The sequence below is a fragment of the Lissotriton vulgaris genome, chromosome 4_1 (genome assembly GCF_964263255.1).
Source record: "Lissotriton vulgaris chromosome 4_1, aLisVul1.2, whole genome shotgun sequence".
Taxonomy (NCBI): Eukaryota; Metazoa; Chordata; class Amphibia; order Caudata; family Salamandridae; genus Lissotriton; species Lissotriton vulgaris.
Window position 1 is genome coordinate 1,094,259,144 of NC_141691.1, and position 21,001 is coordinate 1,094,280,144.

The 21,001-nt window shown below is 42.7% G+C and overlaps 1 protein-coding gene across 4 annotated transcripts in view; it reads left to right on the forward strand.

The window, feature by feature from the left end:
* The window catches only part of SLC9A3 (solute carrier family 9 member A3), a 1,201,500-nt gene that overhangs the window by 671,869 nt on the left and 508,630 nt on the right, over window positions 1–21,001 (forward strand). The window lies entirely within an intron of this gene.

Here is a 21,001-nt window from a genome sequence, read left to right on the forward strand (position 1 = left end):
GAGCATGTAAAAGGAAGGATAATACAACAAAGATTAAATGTGTGACTGGAAAAGATAAAGAAAGTGAGACGGATGAAGAATATTTAGAAGAGAAAGATGTTGTTATACTCTTTAGGATGTTATGAGCAAGGGAAGGAGTAAACCATCTTGTGAGATTATGGTGGCTAGGGTACAGGTTGTGTTAGTGGCGGACTTTGGATCGCCTTACACTATGGTAAATTTAGATATGTGGAAGAAAACATTTGTGAGTGCTATTGGAGAAAAACTCAATGAGTGTAATGTTAACCCTTCGAGTTTCACAGGCGAGAGTATTTCTATAGTGGGATGCAGAGATGTTACATTTGTATTCAAAGGGCGTAAGGTAGAAGGGAGGATGTATTTTGCAGAGTATGGTCCTTGTGGTTTTGGTTGGAAAAATCAGAGAAGTTTGAAGATCCTTCTCAACCCGAACAGTAAAGAACAAGTTCTAGTGTTGAGTGAAGAAGATGACTTAGGTAAGAAAATGTGTGTAGATTTCAAGGAAGTGTTCTCAGGGAAAATTGGTATGCTTAAGGGATTTAAGCATAAAATAAAACTCAAGGAGAATGCAGTACCTGTAATTTTTAAAGTTAGGAGTGTTCCATTTGTAGTGAGAAGTGGGTTGAAAAAAGAACTGCATAGGTTGGAGACTGCTGGAGTGATTGAACGTATAGAATCTTTGGAGTGGATATCTCCGATTGTAGTCGCACGTAAGTCTAATGGAAAAATTAGACTATGTGTGGGCTTGAGAGGTGTTAATAAAGAAATTCAAGTAGACAAATTTCCATTACCAAAGATCAATGAATTTTTGACCAAAACGAAAGGAATGCAATGGTTCTCCACGGTGGATTTATCATCTGCTTACCATCAGATTCAATTGCATGAGGAGAGCAGTAAGATACCATCGTTCATAACCCCTTTAGGATGTTACCAATATATTGGAATGCTGTTTGGACTAGCTTTGGACGGTAGCAGTGTTTCAATGACTGATGAGCAAAATTCTGAAGGACATATCTGGGGTATTGTATTTTCAGGATGATATTTTGATAATGGGCGAGAACAGGAAAGTACATGATCAGAGGTTGGAAGAAGTTTTTAACGTAATAAAGAAAAGAGGATTAACAGCTGAATACAAAAATGTCGTTTTGCTAAAAACAAAGTTGCATACTTGGGGCATAACATTGGTAAAGATGGTATTTCTCCAAAGAAACAGTTAAATGAAGCTATGAGAGAGGCACCTGAACGTAAAAACAAAGAGGAATTTTGTTCATTTTTTAGGACTTGCAGAGTAATACTCAAAATTTGTAAGAAATTTTGCCGTGAAATCTTATGATTTGAGACAGTTATTAAAACAAAGAAGTACATTTGTTTGGAATGGAAAATGTAAGGAACATTTTGAAACCTTAAAAAAAAGAAATATGTAATGCAACACCAATTAAGGGATTTGATCCTGAATTGAGAAGTGTACTTACAGTGGATGCAAGTGGGAAAGGGTTGGGTGCTGTATTCAGTTCAGTTCAATTAACTTTATTCGATTCAAAAGAATGATAAAAGTTTACAAGAAGTTCATACATTCATTTTAAAATACAAGATATTTTAAAATACAGAAAGGTTTAGCAGGCAATACACAAACAATTAGCACCAAGATAGATAAAAAAACAATACAAGTATTCATAATTCAAATTGTTTCCTGATTAAAAGAGCAATTCCAATAAAAACGGAGCACAGAGCTACAAATAGTGGCAGTTGATAATGACCTCAAATATTCGAAACCTTCTTTGTAGGTACAGGGTGAATATCCTGTAAAATTGGTTTAATGAAGCGGGCTCATGGGTCTTTGTAACGTGAACAAAAAAGCATAAAGTGCATTGTGCTCTGTTGGGCTGCATTATTACATGGGCAAGGGGGAAGGCTCTCACACCACCCCCCCTGTTTCGGAAAAGCCACAAGAAAGTGCAGTGCATTTAAACGAAACCTCGTCATTAAAAAACACCAATGAACCTGAGTGGCAAAAGACAAGTAGAATTGTTATTGTTTCAAAGCTACATATTCCACTGTATTACTATTCTGTCTAGACAGACTTAAAACAGTATGATATGCATTCTTAATGACCATCTTCATATTAGGTTGGATAGACTCCGGGTTTTCATAATGTTTATCAAGACCTATCTTGTAAAATGTTTCCTTGACATAGTGTAGCCATGGAACCGCCATTGCATTGTGAAGGTTCTTGCAGTCTCTTAAAATGCCTTTTGAAAATAGCAGATCTTCTGAAGTCCAAATTTCCCCCCATAAAAGCAATGGGAAATATGGATTCTGTCACTCACATATTCTAAACCTACCTTGGAATGGCAGAACTCACACAAAATGAAGGTGTCACTGAGCAGGTTATAATAGGTTTTGCCTCTAGAAGTCTTACACCCACAGAAGAGTTATACTCTGTGATAGAAAAATAAACTCTTGGATGTGTGTGGGGAATGGAACATTTTAGAGCATTCTTATGGGGAACTGAATTTGATGTGATGACAGATCACAAGCCTTTAGTGAATTTGCTCACTACAGGTCGTATGATGAAAGCATCAACGAGAATAGCGAGACTGTCAATGAGGTTACAAGATTATAGTTACAGGATAAAGTATGTTCCAGGTATTCAAAACAAAGTTGCAGATTGCTTAAGTAGAATTCCTTTACCTATTAAAGAGGTACCTAGAAACATTTGGGATGATTAGATCCCACCTGTCCAGCAAGTTACAGGCCTATCTCTTTGCTTCCTTTTCCTATTAAAATTCTGGAAAAATTGGTCACAAAACATCTTTCCAGCTTCTTAGAAACCAATTTTTGCCGACTTCCATACCGCCAAACTCGTCCGCCGGCTTCCAGCCAGATTAAGAGTTTCCTTGTGGTCTGGCAGCAGCACGAGGCAAGATGGCGGCCGTGTGAGACGGCCGGAACGCAGCTCGCATGAGGAGGGGTGTAATGTTTGAACGGTGACCCCATAATCCCCCTACTGATGGCTATATCGGGGTGATGTGATCCTTTGGCAAGCGCGAGGCAAAAGATGTGAGGCGGAGGAAAAAGAAACGCGGACATCAAGGAGAAAACGGCTATATGAAATTGACTTGCCGTCAGCCGCTGAAGCGGCTGTTACTGGACGTGGTGCAGCTGATGCGGAGGCTGAGAGGCGGAGCAGCTATCGGGCTGCAGACGGAGGCGGAGGTAACCGTGTTCACGGAGTCAGCCTTCAAGGGCGAAGCAGTGTGGAATCTGTGGCTTAGACGGCGTTTTCAGCGTTTTCAGCGGGGAAGCAAGTCCTGTGTTGCTGGGCACAGGCACAGGCAAACAGAGAAACAACAATATCACAAGACTAATCTCCCAAGAGGCAGGAAGGATGAGAAGCCTTACGCTCTGGAGGGTGCTGTGGAGCTGAAGGCGGAGGATACTGATAACGAAAGTATCCCAGGCGGTAAGGAGCTATTTGGGCCAGCGGAAAGGAGGAGGGCAATTATGGCCCCCAAGATGAGTGCCAGTGCTAAAGCGGCGGCCAGGAGGAGGGCAGCAGCAGAACTAGCGGAGTCAATGACAGACATAGACGGGAGTAAGAGGAAGAAACAAGGCTCCCCTTCAGTAAAAAAAACGGCACAGCAGCAGGGGGCCAGTAAAGGGAATCCAGATACTCTGGGTACCACCCCAATATCAGATATTTTTCAAAAAATGAGTAAAAACAAGGACTCTAAAGACCTGAAGGTAGATAACATACAAACTACTCTAGAGACAGAGGAGGCAAACCCTGACCTTATAGATGAGGGTCTTGCTGAGCAGCTAAATACTGTCGTAATTACTGAGGGGGAAGAGCAGCAAGCCGAGAACCCAGCAGCGGATCAGGCGGTCAATAGCAAGGATATACATCGAGGGCTAGAAGAGATCTTGGAGGATGATACAGGGGAGAGTAACAGCGGTAAAAAAGAAGCTCCAAGTGAGGCTTTTTTTCTGTATCTGAGGGTGGTGAATGGTCGGAGGAAGGAGAAGATAGTTTGGATCAAGATATCAGTGACATAGACACTGGCACTGGCAGCGATTTGGAACCTGAGGAAAGTAGTCCCCCAAGCACAGCGGTAAAAATGGTGGTGAGACCGAAAATTCATAGCCAGAAAAGAGAGTTACCACAGTCTAATGCTACCCTAGACAGTCCAGATAGGGAATCTGCACAAATGTCCCTTCTGGAGGTAATCCATCAGGAGATACTGGCGCATAGAGAGGAAGCAAGGCAAGAGAGTCGTAAGTCTCAGGCGGCAGTTAGAAAAATGCAAGGGGTGGTGAGAAAGCTGACCTAAGGCCTGTGTGAATTTGGGAGAGCGAGTTACCAATCTGGAAGACAGAGTGGTTTCCACAGAAGCTGAATCAGCAGCCGCAGTCAGTAAAGTTGATACGCAAACTAAACAGCTCACCGATATTCAGTGGAAACTGGAGTCATTGGAAAATAGATCGCGTCAGAACAATCTCCGTATTCTTGGAATTCCCGAAGGGGCAGAGGGTACTGATACGAAATCATTTGTTGTTAAACTCTTTGAGTCCGCCTTCATGGATTTAAAAGACTGGGATTTTGACAGGGAGATCCAGAGGGCACATCGTACCCCAGCCAACATTTATAAAAAGGCGAAAGAGGGAGACAAGCCCAGAGCAATTTTAATTTTTCTGGGCAATTTCAATTTGAGACAAGCAATTTCTGAAAGGGCGAGACCTGATAAAAAAAGACAGTTGATAGCTATACTTTTTTTGTTCGCCCGGATTTTTGTCATATCACGGTTGAGAGACGCTGGAGATTACGGCAGATGATCAAACCATTCCAGGACAAGGGTATGCAGGCCTATTTGATTAACCCTGCTCAACTCAAGATAATTAAAGACGGAAAAACATTGTACTTCTCCTCGGAGATTAAAGCTAAAGAATTTTTGATGTTGTAGATGGAGCAGCTAGACTGCTAGACTGCTAGGAATAGGGGCCGTTAATATATTGTGTTTATTTTTCTTTGTCTTTTTTGAACAGAGTACAGGTGTGGTTTTGATAAATGTTCTTCTGCTGAGTCTCATTTAATGGATGATGGATAATACAGAATATTCTAAGTAGGTAGATGGTTTGTTAGGTGGTGGGAAATGGAAAAGGTAGGGGGCCACAGTTTGAATTTTGGTGGGAAAAATGGGTAAATAGAAAGGGAAAAAAATATATATATTTGTAGTGTAAGTGGGGAATGTAGAAGGTCTTAAAGGTTATATCTCCTCATGTTGAGCTGCAACCATCACGTGCACAGACCAGCGGTCTGAGCGCCTCTGGACAAGGGGGGTGGATGGGGGGGGCTCCATTCTAGAGCCCGGCAGAGGGAGGGAGAGAGTGCAGAGGGAGGAGAGGGTGGGGGAGGTGAGGGAAGGGGGGTTAAAAATGTTGGAAAATCACGAGATGGAATGGATTAGTTTTTGGGTCGATATCAGTCAAATGGATAATAGTCAATGTAGGAAAGGTAAATACTTTAAATATGTCAGACATTAGAATCTGTACTATTAATGCAGGTGGTTTAAATGATTGGAAGAAGAGGCAAAGACTGAGCCATTTGGTTAGAACAAATAATATTGATATAGTTTGTATCCAGGAAACCCATATCCCTTGGAATAAAAGGAAGATCCTGGAAATGTATGGGTATACCCTGATTGGATGTTCTACTCAAACATCAATGATCAGAGGAGTGGCCATATTAGCTAAAAGTCATCTGGGCGGAGTGAAATGCATTAAAACAGATGGCTCAGGAAGATGGTTATTAGCGGAAATGAATATGGGGTTCACACTATGTGTAATATATGGTCCTAATGAGGATGATCCAATGATCTACAATAAATTAGAAGAAGAGCTGGCTAACTGGACTACCCCAATGATAGTTTGTGGTGATATGAATATCTCTGCAGACTGGCAACAGGGAAGTAAATATACGGGTCGTAAACGAAAGGTTAATGTAGCCATAAGCTCCATGATCCAGTCACATGGCTTGGTAGATGTATGGGGAGAAAAGATGCCCGGTGATCAAGGGTTTACATATTTCTCCCATCAAGCACAAAAGTATTCTAAGTTGGATTATTTTTTTGTTACAATAGGGGAGATTGGTAAGGTTAATATTCATAAATTACCAAGAATAATTTACGATCATAACCCTCTGATACTCTCATATAAGGTTCCCAATGTACAAAGGAAAATATCCAGGTGGACATTTGATAGGAAATTATTAAATGATGAAAGGTTTTTAAAACACATGAAAAGATGGACAAAGGAATTTTTTGATTGTAATAGATTTAGTACCTCCAGAAATGGTGTTTGGGAGTCCTTTAAAGCCGCATTAAGGGGAGAGACGATCAGCTGTGCAGCAAGAATAAGGAAAGAGGATAAAAGCAAGATCGATAAGCTTATTGTAGATCTGGCAGAAATAGAAAGATGTCACATTGATGAAATAACATCCGGTAAAGATAGTGGAGATACTATCAGAAATATGGCCCGGGTCAAGGGTGATGTCTTAAAAATAATCACTCAGAAAGAGATATGCGAATATCAGTCACAAAGAGCAAGGAGATATGAGACTGGAGAACAGGCTGGTAGAGCATTAGCACTCCGTATCAGACAAGAATCGAACCGAAATAAAATTGGCAAAATCAAATATAATGGGAGAGAATATACTGACCCAAAATCCATAGTACATGTGTTCCAGAAATTCTATCAAAAACTTTACGATCAGGAGCCAGGAGGGGTATCACTCATGCGAGACCAGTTTCTTATAACACCAAGGGTGGAGGAGGGAGATAGAGATCGATTGGAACTGGATATAACAATCGAGGAGATAAAAAATGCTCTGAGCGAATTGGCATTGGGTAAAGCGGCAGGTCCAGATGGGATCCCAATTGAGGTTTACAGGGCTCTGAGTGATGAAATTCTTCCCATACTTGAAGATCTTTTTAATGGAGTCATTTGCTCAGGGATTATTCTGGATACCTGGAAACAGACCAATATTGTGATATTTCACAAAAAGGGAAAGCCAGAGGAGAATCCCGGTTCATATCGGCCGATATCATTAATAAATACAGATGCGAAATTATACTCTAAAATATGGGCTAAGAGACTTGGAGGCATTATAGGTCAGCTTGTCTCCCCCTGGCAGCATGGGTTTGTCCCAGGGCGAGGTACTACGGATCACACAGCAAGGGCTATATCACTATTCGATGCAGTCACAGCTACAGGGGGTGATATGGCTATGATTTTATTGGACGCCGAGAAGGCATTTGACCGTGTGGTGTGGGATTTCATGTGGGAGGTGTTGGACAAAAGGGGTTTTGGAGAAAAATGTAGGAAAGGTATTAAGGCAATGTATATGGACCCAGTTGCCAGAATTACTACAATGGGGCTTCAATCGGAGGAGGTAGTGATCAGAAGAGGCACACGCCAGGGTTGTCCCTGTTCTCCTATACTCTTCTCATTATATATTGACCCGTTAATCAGGAAGATTCTTGCTTCAGATAAAATATCCCCTGTTATATCTCACGGACACACTACTAAATTATTGGCGTATGCGGATGACCTGGCAATTGTTACAAATAATCCGAATATGGCAATACAGGAATTAATTAACTTGGCTGAGCAGTTTGGGACCTATTCAGGTTATAAACTCAATACGGAAAAAACTATAATAATCTGTACTAAGAACATTCAGAAAAGGGATCCGAGATATGTAGACTCTGCAGTTTATTTAGGAGTTAAAATCAATGCTGATGTGGGTAAAATCATCCAGGAAAATTATCTGCCGGTACTAGCGTCAATGGATAAGGATCTGAGAAGAATCGATGTATTACATCTGTCTTTGATAGGTCGTGTGAACGTTCTTAAAATGACAATGTTCCCAAAATTATTGTATCTTGTCCGCGCTATTCCTTTACTAATTGATGAAGCCCTGATGAAAAAAATGGAAGCAGTGTTTTCACAGTTCCTATGGCAATACGGTAAAGTGAGAAGATCGTTAGCTAGACTTTCATTACCACTAGAGGGAGGTGGGCTATCGGCTCCTAACCTAAGACTGTATCACTGGGTCTGTTTATTGTTGCATATGAAACATCTATTGTGTTATGATACTCCGGCGCTGTCACCAGGTATTCTTAGAATACCCACAATACACGAATTATTAATCGGTGAAAAAGCTATGGGGATTTTAACTCGTGAAGTTAATGTGAGGTATTATAAGAGGAGTAAAAGTAAAGTGATGTTAAGTGTCTGGGGTGTATGGAAGCTGATGCTGAAATTTCTTAAGATTCCTAAGATTAATTGCACTTTAGACCTTTGGAACTCAAGCCCTTTTTTACATCTTGGACAGAACAGGAATAGCGCCCTTTGGAAAAGTTTGGGTATTCGATGTTTGGGTGACGTTATGTGTAAGGACGACCTGGTAGGGTTCGAGGTTCTGCAACAAAGATATGGTATCCCAATGAATCACTGGTTGTTGTATAATCAGCTAGAACAAACGGTGAAATCTCTAAGACCTAGGATTTTTATTCAGGAGTTAAACCCGATCGTTCAATATATAAGGAATGGGGGTATAAAAATCAAAATAGGTTATGGTCATCTTTTACAGGGCATGGAAGAGGATGTGGCGCAAGTAGAGAATGCCTGGGCTCTTAGAATTGGGGATCCAAATGTAGATGTGGACTATGCCCTGGTATTAAATAAGAAAATATTAAGAGCAACCAATTTAAAAGCACAACACTACAAGATGATTTTTAATCTTTATTACACCCCAGCGAAGTTGTTTCAATGGGGAAAAAGGGATACAGACAGATGTCCAAGATGTAATCATGGTCCGGCAGATCTAACTCATATGTTTTACTCTTGCCCAAATCTTAAACCAGTTTTAACTGAAATGGAGAAGTTTTTATCGGGGCTGCTAGAGTGCCAAATGTCTCTATCCCCAACTACTGTGTTAATCGGCAGGGATGAAAATCTTAAAGTCGTACATGAAGCCGAAGCTTTTATTTTTCTGTGTGTGGCAGTGTTAAGAATTCTAATAGCCGCAGCCTGGAAAGATCCTGTAGCCCCCTCATTTCAGATGTGGCTAACTAGACTGCTTGGGATCCATAATATTGAGGAGTGTCTATATAATTTTAAAGGCAAAAAGAAGAAAGACTATGGTAAAAAAATTTGGGCTCCTCTTAGTAATTGGAGGAAAACAAGATGAGGAAATCGAAGAGCCCTTGTCCGTATGTAACGAATGTAAAGATAATGTCTTTTTACCTATTTTACAATCTCAAATGTATTCGCTTTCAAGCTGATTGTTTTATAATACTTATGATATGTATTCTTGTATATGTGTTTCTTCTTAAATCCTTATGTCTGCATTTTATCATGATATTTTTATCCAACTGATATCGCATTTGTATTTATGATCTTTTTTGTATTCTGATCCATCTCAATAAAAAAAAAAAAAAAAAAAACAATTTTTGCCTGGACGTGGCCCAATTCGGCTTTAGACCAGTCCATGGGACGGAGTCTGCATTGGTGACTGTCTTAGATGATCTTCGGACACGTGCCGACCAGGGTCGAGCAGCCTTTTTAGTACTGCTCGACATGTCGGTCGCGTTCGACACGGTCAGCCATAAGATCATGATCGGGAAACTGGAGGAAGTGGGGGGTTGTCGTGTTGCCCCTTTAAGCTATGTTTAGAATTGTTTTGCTTTGACATTCCTTTCTGTCACAGGATTCTCTTCTAGCCTGCTGTGCTGACAGTTGCTGGGAAGAAGTCCTGTGTAGGTTGTACCCTACCCTGCTCCTGTGCTTTCCTTCCAATAAACTCATTTTTTCTTCTAAAATATTGAGTGGACTCAATACTACAATTTTGGCGACGAGGTCCAGGAAGCACTAGGAAACCCATGAACCCTAATGATTTCAATTTTAAGAATTTTTCGTATTTTTACCTATTTACAAAGAAGAAGCGTTTTTCTGAAAAATTATTTCTACACTTATTTCTTCGATGTTTTAAAGACTCTTCGATGTTTTAAAGACTCCTCACTCTAAGAAACATCTTTATTCTGCTTCTACTTTGACTGCCTCTACTTCGTTTGACTGCTTCGTTTGACTGCCTTCTCCACAGTACCCATGTGAGTAAGGATCTTGGTTATAATTGACCCCGAACTTCCATTTTATGCGCAATGATTTTAGAGATCTTGAATAATCTCCATTGCTTTGGCGCAGGGTCTGTACTTAACTTAAAAACCTTGTGGGTAAACTGTGCATCTTTTGAAAGTGCAGTAAAGCAGTTAGAGAAGCTGTTACCTTAACTTGGATTGAGCGCTTTCATTCTGCCTCGCTCTCCGATTCTCCGACATGCAGCAACGTTCGCTCTGATGCTCATCATACCATTGCGCTTTACGCACGTCGCGTGATGACGTAGGATGCCGGCGGCCATTTTGTGGTTTCCATAACAACGTTACCAGCTTTTCAGCGGTTCTTCGTACTCTTTAAGCATCTTTCAGCAGCGTTTCATCATTTTAAGGCAGTTTTCAACAGCGTTTCTTTTCATCTGCTAATCCATTATACTTCCACATTATTATTTCTATTTTAACACGAATTTTCGTATTTCCTTTGACATTCCTTTCTGTCACAGGATTCTCTTCTAGCCTGCTGTGCTGACAGTTGCTGGGAAGAAGTCCTGTGTAGGTTGTACCCTACCCTGCTCCTGTGCTTTCCTTCCAATAAACTCATTTTTTCTTCTAAATATTGAGTGGACTCAATACTACAGGGATGTCTGGTTTGGCCCTCGACTGGCTGGTGTCCTACCTTGGCAACAGGCACCAGATGGTGGCCCTGCCACCCTTCAAATCTAACATCAGAAGGGTTGGGCAGGGCGTGCCTCAGGGTTCGGTCATCAGCCCGATTTTATTCAATCTCTACCTCCGCCCCCTGATCAAACTGATAAAATCCTTCGGTATAGCAGTCACCAATTACGCTGACGACACCCAACTTATTTTCTCATTTGAGGGTAAGGAGGCTGTGTCTCAAGAGATCTTTCACCGCTGTATGTCCTCCACTGCAGAATGGTTGAGCCACAAGTCCTTGCAAATTAACAGCTCCAAAACAGAGGTGCTACACTGCTCAATGGATCGCCTCTTCCATCGAATTTTTGGCCTCCTTGCTTTCAGGGTACTACTTTGCCGGCTGAATCCGTTCGTAACCTGGGGGTGATGTTCGGCTCCAGCCTGCAGTTAGACGTGTCCGTGAACAAAACCGTGGCCACTTGTATGGCACTGCTGCGGATGCTGCGGAAGATTTTACCCATGTTCCCCGCGCAGACCAAGCCAGAGGTAGTGCGGAGCATCATCTTAAGTAGGCTCGACTACTGTAATGCACTACTTCTGGGGGCACACACGGCCCTGGTGGGAAAACTGCAGCGTGTACAGAACGCTGCTGCCAAATTGGCCCTTTCGCGCAGACGATCTGATTCATCCACTGCGGCACTCAGAGATCTTCACTGGCTGCCAATCCTTCAGCGGATTGATTTCAAAGCCCTTTGTTTGGTATTTCGAGCCCTTCATGGACAGGGTCCATCTCCTTTGCAGGACTTGTTCTCCTGGTATGTACCGTCCAGATCTCTCCGTTCGGCCTCTGCCTTTCTGGTGGTGGTTCCCAGGATTTTGAGGACCCGGATGGGAGGGCGGTCTTTTAGGTTCACCGCAGCGAGACTGTGGAATTCCCTACCTCTGTGCTTGAGAAGCATGGGAGATCTTAGGGGCATATTATCAAGGGGGTTTATCTCTGCTTTTTTGGCTTTAAAAGCCAAGAAAGCGGAGATAAAATTATCTCCCTATTACCAAGCTGCCGCTAACACCAGTTAGCGACAGCTAGTAGGAGATAGCGACCATCTTGGGCCCCACTTTGCATGTCAGTGATATTTATCACTAATGAGATGCAAAGTGGGCGTGCCGAGATGTTAGAGACTGAAAACAGTCGCTAACATCGCTATCTCCTATTACCAACTTTTGGAGATATTCGCGCTAAGCGGGAATATCTCCAAAAGCTAACACCTGCCCTGAGCAGTTCTTAGCCATGTTATCCAATGGGAGGTGGATAACATGGCTAAGAGCATTTGCTCGATAATGCATGAATATCGCTGACTTTTCAGCGATATTCATGCATTTCGGACGTTTTTTATCGCATTTGCGATAAACCTTGTTAATAGCAAGGTTTATCTGCGATAAAAATCGCCGATGTGCGGCGATAATTTTGTCTCTAAACAAGTTAGAGACAAAAATTATCGCTAGTTGTTGGTAATATGCCCCTTACTTCCTTCAAGAAAGCTTTAAAAACACATCTTTTCCCGAGAACAATGTAAGCTGGGCAGCTGCTAAACTGTGTATGTATCATCTAAGTCTAAGCGCCAGGATACCCGTTGGGTGACAGTTATTGCGCTATATAAATATATCTATACATACATGCATACATGATTAACAAGTTGCAATTGTAGAAGAAGATAGCATGAAGTCAATTGGAAAAAATGAGTGGATCTCAGAATATGAAAAGGATGATTTAATCAAAAAGCTTAAAGGGAGGATTTTGAAGGGCTGGGGAGAGAAGAAACCTGACATAGCTGAAGAAAGAAGTTTTGGGTAAGTAAGAAGTGAGTTGAGTGTAGAATCAGGATTTGTAGTTAGAGGTGGAAAAATTCTACCTCCACTTGGATTGAGGAAAAGGGTGGTAGATTTATGTCATAAAGGGCATTTTGGAATTGTTAGGACAAAAAAAAGAGTGAAATGTTCCTATTGGTGGCTGGGAGTTGATATTGAAGTGGATAGGGCTGTAAGAGAGTGTAGAGAGTGTGCAGATTCGGATAAGAGTTTAAGGACTAAGAGACCACAGTTATTACCCATGGAGTATCCAGACATGGTTTGGGATTTATTGGCAGTAGATTTTGCTGGTCCTGTACAGTAAAAGAGTGGTGAAAATAGATTTATTATTGTTTTAATAGACTATTGATATACTCGAAGATAGATAGTCATGGAAGCAGTATAAATATTAAAGGCATTTAATGCAGATACAGAGTAAAATCTGGTGTTCCCAATCAAGGCTCAGGATCAACTGGCAAACAGAGAATGCAAGGATGACAAGTAGCACCATGACATCAGCATATAAAGAATGTTGTCAATTAAAGGGAAATGCAAGCAGAAATGAGATAAGAGAATACAATATATCCTGGGTCCTTCTAACCAAAAGGTGAGGAAAAAAAAGAAAAAAAAAAGAAAAGGAGACAAAAAGAAACAAGAACATATGCACATGCTTTCCATACACAAACTCATTTGCACACAATATCATGAAGATAACTGGGTTGCTTTCTGATCCTTGGTGGAAGAACTCTGGTATCACCACAACTGGTGGAATCACTTCCAGATTGATTATCATTTGAAGAATGAGACTGAAGCTCACCACCATTGCCACCATTCGCTTTCTTGTAGAGGGCAACCCTCCTCAGGTTCCAGTGCTCACCATTGTAAAGCGTCACAAACTTATCATGGACCGACTTGACATTGAATGGGCCTCTAAACTTGGTTAAGCCCGAACAAACACAGCCAGGCTTCACTTTCACCCAATCATTCACTGACAATCTCTTCACACGTAACCTGTCACAAACCTTAGACTAGTCACTTCCTAAATCTGACTTGGATGCATTGCGACCCAGATCTGCAAGTCCAATGCACTCTTTCATCCAAGCTGGAACTAGTTTGGTTCCAGCCAAACGACCCCTCATCAAGAGAAACAGGACTTTACCAGTGACACCATTCATCGTAGTCCTATATGCCCAGACCAAGTCGTTAACCATGCTTCGCACACACCCACCAGAACTAATAGCCATCTGAATGGCACCCTTCACCATTCTATTAGCCCTCTCCACGATGCCATTGCCCTGTGGGTTGTATAGCGAGGTCCTGGTATGAACTATACCACAAGCATCCAAAAATTTGACCATATCCTCTGAAACAAGCTGCGTCCCATTGTCAGTGACCAATCTAACAGGGTAGCCCTCTTCCCTGAAAACCTCAGATAACACATTGATCGTCGATTTGGTCGTTATCTCTTTCGTAAATTTCACAACCAACCACTTTGAAGTAACATCAACCATAACCAAGGCAAATCTCATGTCCTGACTCAATGATGAAAAAGGGCCAATAAAGTCAAGACACACACGGTGCCAAGGCAAATCTGGATTATCAATTTTCCCAAAATCATTCTGAGACCCAACTCTCAATCTTTTTTCACTCTCAAAGCACTCTGTACACTTCTCCACCCACTCAGAGACCTGCTGATCCATTCCTGGCCACCAGAAGAACTCCTTAATTCTCCTTTTCGTAAAAGATTGCCCTAAGTGCCCTTCGTGTGCTACAAACCTTAATTCCCGAGGCGGATGAATTTATCATCCTTCATAATAACATTACCCTCAACATCCAGAATTGACAAATCATCAAGAACTTTCACAAAAGGACGAACAGCCAAAGGTAGAGAACTCTCTCTCCTAGAACCCTTCTCAATCAGATCCCTAACACACCTTAACACCTCATCATTAGCCATACAAGAGTTCCACCTGCCTTTGTTAATAGCACCAGTGCAGATATCAACTAATTCATCAATAGCCGCCACGGATCCTTCCTTTTGCATGTCCTCAACACCCAATTTGTCAACAACCTCCCAGGGTAAAGGAAGCCTTGGCAAACAGAAAATGCAAGGATGACAAGTAGCACCATGACATCAGCATATAAAGAATGTCGTCAATTAAAGGGAAATGCAAGCAGAAATGAGAAAAGAGAATACAACAACTATTTTAGAAAATGGGTAGAGTTAGAGGTTGTTGAGAAGGCAGATGTAGATACTGTAGTTAAGTTTTTAAGCAATGTGTTTTTGGAAGTTTGCCTAAAATGATTTTAAGTGATAATGGTACACACTTTACAGTATCAAAAGTAGAACAGTTTTTTTAATAGAAATGGTATACAACACATCAAAACTTAAGTGTATCATCCTTCTGAAAATGGTGCGGTTGAGCGATTTAATCGTAGTGATCAAAGGTACCATTCAAATTTCTTGCGAAAATAGGAACAATTTGGAAGTAGAAATTAAGAAAATGCTGTGGGGTTATCATTTAACACCATCTCTCACAGGATTTAGCCCTTTTGTTCTCATGAGAGGAAGAGAACCATTCATAAAAGGAAAACATGGGATGGATGGACATTACAAAGCATGTGGAGTGGTCACCTAAAGTAGTCAAGAAGAACATTATTAAAGCACAATTAGTGTACAAAAGGAATTTTGACAAAAAGAATTCAACAAAGGTGGAGGATTTAAAAGTGGGAGACTGGGTAAAAACAAAAAAATGGGGTAAAGTACCTAAAGGGGAAAGTGCGTTTTCTGCACCACTTAAAGTAGAAGAGTATTTGAGGAATTCAGCAAGATTAAGTGATAATCGTGTCTGGCACATGAGTTGTAGTGCTAAATGAAAAACATTGAAAAATCACAATGGGAGGATGTTGGCGGTTCTCCTATATTTGATGATTGGTTGTAGGAGGATGAGGTTGAAGATGGAATGGAACTGGAGGAGACAGTGGGTGTGCAGTAAGCTTTAGACACATCTGTAGAAATACCGGAACAAGTGAAAACGGGTTCAAGGAGATTGGGTAGAATGGAGAGAGTAATTCACACCCCTTACAAACTCAGTGATTGCGTGATGTGTCAATTTTATTGTTATTTTTATTTTGTAATATACATTGTATATAGTTATTTCTCTCTGTTCATTATACACAGGAGAGGGGATGTGTGGTGTTGATACATTCCATGTTTGGAATGTATCCTACATCACTGTGAGGTAAGATGGAATGGAGGGTAATGGGAGTTCTTGGGGGACACAGTTGCTTTTGAATGTTTCTTGGACAAGATGTACTTTGATATAAGTGCTATGCAGAGTTGTCAATAAAGATGCTTAAAGACTACTCAAGATTACCGGAGTATACTTTACTGTCAGGGAACTTGTTGTGAGCAGACATGGTGGAAAAGTTAAACTGCAAGGTTACACGACTTTGTGTGTGACTAACCTTTTGTTCTGTACCCCTCCTATTCAGCTTACATACACGTTGGTTCTTGCTCTCTTTTTCCGCTTTCCTCTTCCTTCTTCTTGCCCTTCCCCCATTCCCTTGCACTTTGTTATTTTACAAAAAGGAGATGTGTTAGGATTTCGAGAGCTGTTATAATCTCTGAAAACGGATTTGTGAGAATCGACCACATGAGGGCAGCATTGCACTGCAGGTGCTTAGAAAAAAAATGTATTCACCTCATCAAACACTACAAACAGACTCAATGATTGAAATATCTGGCTCCATAGTCTCTAGACACCAACTGAAAAGAAAGCATAAATGAGGTTGGATATAACCCCAACAGAAAGGCTAATGCTTAGTATGTGGAAAAGGAGAAATGTGTTGCTTACACCTGCCAGCAGCTATGCCAGCTTGCTATTAACCTTTTTGCATTAGAAGTCAAGTACTGTTTAAAATGTAATAAATGCCTTAGTATCACGTTGACAAAAATTGTTAAAAACCTTCTGATACATATTTGGTGGGAACATTATTACAGTCTAAACTCTCTAGTTACTGCTGGCATGATCAAAGAATATTGGGTTTATTTATGAGCCCTTGCGTAACTTCTGCGCCTACAGATTCGTCATCTCTTGAATAATCAAATGAAAGTATACCACACAAGGTATATATATATAAAATATATGTATTTACTCTAAACACAACCCCTCTAGTCTCTTTATGAGGCTAGAGACCAAAGTACAGTAAATTAGCACAGTATACGTTTTGCCCTAGGAGCTTCATAAACCATATACTAAGAAAGTGGTATAAGTACCGCTGTAAGCATAGAGAGTTCTGGGAAGGACATGGCTTTTGTAGTTCGGACTGGACTGTTCCCATGGGGCACAGGGTCAGAGCTGATTTGCATATCGCCATTGTCTAACCCAGGGTGGTGTGGAGTGCAAAAAAACGATGGATTTGGGCCCAGATCTTTGGACTGCGGTGAAGGTGTGACATTGATCCACATTCTGTCCATCACCTGTTTTGTTTGCAATTGCCGCCTTAAGTGCACTGGGGATGCTCAGACGTGGGTCCCAGGCACTCCACACCACTGGAGTCAAGCTAGCCGGGCTGATGAGAGGTGTTACCTCGAAACCGGTCCGGTCCTCGGATGCTTGATTCCGTTCTGGGAAGGACATGGCTTTTGTAGTTCGGACTGGACTGTTCCCATGGGGCACAGGGTCAGAGCTGATTTGCATATCGCCATTGTCTAACCCAGGGTAGTGTGGAGTGCAAAAAAACGATGGATTTGGGCCCAGATCTTTGGACTGGGGTGAATGTGTGACATTGATCCACATTCTGTCCATCACCTGTTTTGTTTGCAATTGCTGCCATAAGTGCACTGGGGATGCTCAGACGTGGGTCCCAGGCACTCCACACCACTGGAGTCAAGCTAGCCGGGCTGATGAGAGGTGTTACCTCGAAACCGGTCCGGTCCTCGGATGCTTGATTCCGTTCTGGGAAGGACATGGCTTTTGTAGTTCGGACTGGACTGTTCCCATGGGGCACAGGGTCAGAGCTGATTTGCATATTGCCATTGTCTAACCCAGGGTGGTGTGGAGTGCAAAAAAACGATGGATTTGGGCCCAGATCTTTGGACTGGGGTGAATGTGTGACATTGATCCACATTCTGTCCATCACCTGTTTTGTTTGCAATTGCCGCCTTAAGTGCACTGGGGATGCTCAGACGTGGGTCCCAGGCACTCCACACCACTGGAGTCAAGCAAGCCGGGCTGATGAGAGGTGTTACCTCGAAACCGGTCCGGTCCTCGGATGCTTGATTCCGTTCTGGGAAGGACATGGCTTTTGTAGTTCGGACTAGACTGTTCCCATGGGGCACAGGGTCAGAGCTGATTTGCATATCGCCATTGTCTAACCCAGGGTGGTGTGGAGTGCAAAAAAACGATGGATTTGGGCCCAGATCTTTGGACTGGGGTGAATGTGTGACATTGATCCACATTCTGTCCATCACCTGTTTTGTAAGCATAGAGACAAGGCCTAGGGCCTGTAGAACCACTGGGGCAACCAGGAACCACCCAAGGTAGGGACGCAGGAGACCCACGGGGGACGCGTGCAGTGTCTAAACACAGCCGCAAATCACCATTGACTTCTATGGCGAAAGTGAAAGTTACAAAGTTACAGATTTAGGACACTTAGGAGTGGAATGTGAGGGAACCCCTTCACTACTAGACACTTCGAGGGTCAAGACCCACGGGAGCACCCAAGTACTTGTGTTACCTCACCCATGGAAGCCGGGTGCATAGGTGACTTTTCGTGTCGGGTTTTGTCGTCGATTCCTATGGAGAGCTGCAAAGAAGTGCTGCAGGCGACCAGGAGAAAAGTGTCCAGTTGGATCCAAAGGTGGATCGGAGCTCAGAAGAACCGGAAAGCAGAGGGGACAGAGTCTGGGTCACTAGCAGCCAGTGTCCAGGATGGCGACAAGGAGATGCCAGACGATGTTGCGTGCTTTCGGGTGATGCAGGTGAAGCTTGACTCTTCAGCTGCGAGGTCCAGGAGGTGTCGACGACAACCAGGAGCTGGATTTGAGCTGTCCCATGAAGTATGTTGAGTGCTGCAGCGTTGGTATCCGGATTGGACCCAACAAGCCTTAGCAACAGCTACCCACGCAAGATGACAAGATTGGCTTCAGTGCAGACCAGCAAGGTCTGAGGGACTCACCCTTTGGAGGGGAGTCAGAGCACGTCTCGAGCAACCAGGAAAGCTCAATAAACAAAGGATTGTTCTTCATGGGGACACACTAGCCAACGGACTATGTAAATGTAAATGTAAATGTAAATGTATTTGAGCTTATATAGCGCACAGCTACCCACAAAGGGTTTCCCGGCGCTTGCTTAGGGAACCCGTCCTGGTATTCCCCTGTGAGATAACCCCGGCAGGGTATCCACAAGGACTAGGGATCTTGAAGGAGCCTTTGAGCTGCGGTGAAGAAAACAGGCCCACCGAACACTCGTGGAGTGTAGGCCTCTCAGCTTCGGTGCAAAAGGCAACAAATAGCCTAATGCGCAACTTCGGGAAACTTCGGGAAGTAGGTGCAGTTGCAAACTTGCAGGATGTCCAGGAGTTCTGGTGGTCCCACGTCTCTCGTGATAGCTACAGGTCTCAGCTTCGCTGGGGACTTGTGTCAGCCTCGGAGATGTCTGGAAGTCCATGTCCTGTGTCGCAGATTCTTTGGGATCCGGCGGGTGCCTCAAAAATGCAGACCGGCAAGATGCTTCTTTGGTGCCTGTTTGAACAGGGAGGTCACTCCTTGATCTCAAGGGAGATTTCCTCTGTCTTCCATTCGAAATAGAATGTCGAAGGTCCAAGATTTATGTTTCAGAGTTTTGTCCATGGTAATCTAAAGTCCTAGTGACTGGGTTCCTATACCTATACTAAGTTTAGGGGTTGGACTAACTCTAGGGTCCCACCAATGGGAGGACCTGGGGAAGGGGTGGTTACACCCCTTCCCCTTTGTCCAGTTTTGCGGAAGAGCTGGGGCTGAATGCCCAAGCAACCGGTTTGAACTGGGTAATGCATGGAGCACCTTGTGTACCCCAGGCAGCGTCTGAAAAATATTCACTGAATGCAACCCACCCTGCCCCAATACACTAAAGCCTGTCTGGGGAGGTTCTGGCACCTCCCTGGACAGGAAACCTATTGTCCAAGCCTCCCCTGCTGCAGTTTCGTTTAGCAGCAGGAGGTCAGACTTGTGTCTGTGGCAGCAGCATCCGTTTTGGTATGCTGGGTCTCATTAAACATTTACCGGGTGTACCAGTGTGTACATGTCTTCTCCCTCTAGAAGGGTGGAATTCTACCCCCGCCGCCAGAACTGGCCGTGGTAGGATTCCAAAGTGTTTGACACCAAACATGACATGTTTTGATAAATCCAAACCAAAGTTAGCATTAACGGCGAGGATTATAATGCACTGAAGAGTATATTGTATGGCTATATCATAGAACAGCTATAAGGAGGTATTTCCGAAAGCTGCAGAGAGGCTCAGTTTATGCTAGGGCACCCTCTCACACAAAACCGAGCACTCTGCCTTCAGGATTGTCAAGGCCTGCCATAGGAGTGACTTAGAGGTTAATATGTGTCTATATGTATAGGTAGATATAGGTATACTATATCTAAGTAAGGGGTTCTTACACCACCTTACTCACGCTGCAAGTGCAGACCTGTGGTGCTATTTTGGAAGGTTTCCCAGGAGTGGCATAATACATGCTTCAGCCCCTTGTAGGCCTCTAGGGTACCTATACCCTGGGTACCTAAGGTATCATATACAGGGACTCACAAGGGTAGCTCAGTAACCAATCTGGTATGTCCCTAATGTACATGCAATGAATTTAGAGAGAGAACAGCTAGGCTGTTTTCCTGATTAGCAGGGCCACAGCCAGACTAAAGACGATAAACCAGTGAAACACAGCAGAAAGTGTGGGTAAACATAGGAAGCAGATCCTACTCTCCTACACAACACCCCCCCCCCCTCAAACGCAGAGACATGAAACTAACCTTGACAAGTTGAGTCTTCATGTTCTATTTTTTTTTTTTTTTATTTTTTTTATTGGTTCAGTTCAAAACCGATATTGTTTCATATTCATAATACAGTTATACAGTTATACACTTCCAAAAGACATGGGGAAACAATAGAGACTATATAAATAAAAAAAAACAGTACAATAAGTGAGTATTACCAAATATAAAACAATATTGGTATTACGCTACAGTGTAAACCTTCATTGGTCTTGATACATACAAGCATCATTCCTCAACCCCCCGTGTGATCAATCATCGCCTGCCAGACCTTGAT